The 1,569-nt window shown below is 44.6% G+C and overlaps 1 non-coding gene across 1 annotated transcript; it reads left to right on the top strand.

The window, feature by feature from the left end:
• The first annotated feature begins 1,152 nt into the window (after window positions 1–1,152).
• On the top strand, window positions 1,153–1,224 carry trnat-cgu (transfer RNA threonine (anticodon CGU)). Its single transcript has one exon. It is a non-coding gene; the product is annotated as a tRNA-Thr (tRNA).
• The last annotated feature ends 345 nt before the right edge of the window (window positions 1,225–1,569 follow it).

Below are 1,569 nucleotides of genomic sequence, written 5' to 3'. Positions count from 1 at the left end.
TGAATTACAGAGGGTGTGCAGCACTGTCAGAGGTGCTGTCCTTCTAATGAGACTTCAAACAGCGCAACGTTCTCCGAGTATCAACCAAAACATGTCCATTGTGTAGATATGTGCCGTATTTGCTTATGAAACGACAGTCACTGCTCCTAAAGTAATTCACTTTAGGTGAATTAAGATGACTTGGTACTCTATAACGCGAATGCGCAAGAGGTAGCGGGGGACTGTTGGGGTGGGACGGAGGCGGCGATGGCAAACTTTGAGGGGATTTTTGGGTCGAAGTTGTTTTCTGTGATAAATTGAGTAGCTCCATCTTTAATCCTGGCAGCTGCCTGAATGTCACAGACAGTGATGTTTCAGTGAAAGAGGCTGCATTTGCGCATGTGCTAGTACAGCGTCACCTGGTGGTTGCGTTGTCAGCAATGCAGCGTTTTAACTTTGGCTCCACGATGACATTTTTTTCCTCAATTAAAATATGTATTGAGTGCCTTAATAACTTCTTCACATGTTGCCTTCTGTTCTTCATGAGGATGTTGCCTGCACACTCCCTCCATTGCAGACAATAGCGTACTGACCTGTTCCATGTCTGGCTTCTGCACGAGACCCGATGCAGTACGATACCTTGCAAACCTCTGGAACCATCTCGGCCACTCCTCGGCTTGGTTCAGTCCAGTGACCTTTTCAAAGGTGCAGGCAAAGATTTCTCCATCTTCGCTTTGGTTTACTGTGGCCCCCATATAATATTCTGATACCTGTCAAGGCTTAGTACAGAATTTATAAGAATCTGACGGTTAAAATAAACTGAGTTTACTCTACACACCTTGCATTGAAGGTTTCATCGACAACTCTCCATGAGGTGCCACACAGATTATATTACATCACTTCCTGTGATGATGCACATAGTCTATTTATATAATCTGCCCAGTAACAACCCAATGTCCACTCTTATATTATTGTACAGATGTGAGAAAAGCTGAGGATGGGAATGGAACGTCTGAATGAAGATTTCATGATGCTGATGAAGTAAATGAGGCTGATCTGTTACCCATTCCACAATCCCTCTTTATTTCTGTGCATGTTTCTCGATGCTGTTTCAACCAAATTGAAAAAGAATCACAAATCCTCCTCTGGAGCCTCAGGTGCCCATTAATAAAAGGCATGGTGGCCAAGTGGTAAGGCGTTAGTTTCGTAAACTGAAGATCACGGGTTCTATCCCCGTCCGTGCCTTATGATTAGTTTCTCACTTTAAATGTGATGTTTTCAGAAAAGATGTGCGTTGCATTTGTGTCGGCCATCTGGAAATCAGTGTCATGTTACACTTTATTCTGGACACTGGGAAGAACATGAGGAGTAGCCACATGGTTCCTCGAGCCTTCTCTGCCATTGACAGAGTGAAAATAACTGAGGTCCAAGCACTGAACCTTTTTACTGTGCATTTGCTTGATATTTAACAGAGCTATTCTATTAAGGGCGGCACAGTGGCACAGTGGTTAGCACCGCAGCCTCACAGCTCCAGGGACCCGGGTTCGATTTCAGGTACTGCCTGTGTGGAGTTTGCAAGTTCTCCCTGTG

This window comes from Heterodontus francisci, unplaced genomic scaffold, assembly GCF_036365525.1.
Source record: "Heterodontus francisci isolate sHetFra1 unplaced genomic scaffold, sHetFra1.hap1 HAP1_SCAFFOLD_59, whole genome shotgun sequence".
NCBI classification, from domain to species: domain Eukaryota; kingdom Metazoa; phylum Chordata; class Chondrichthyes; order Heterodontiformes; family Heterodontidae; genus Heterodontus; species Heterodontus francisci.
Note: the sequence above shows the minus strand (reverse complement) of the source record. Positions and strands in the feature narration are given on the sequence as shown.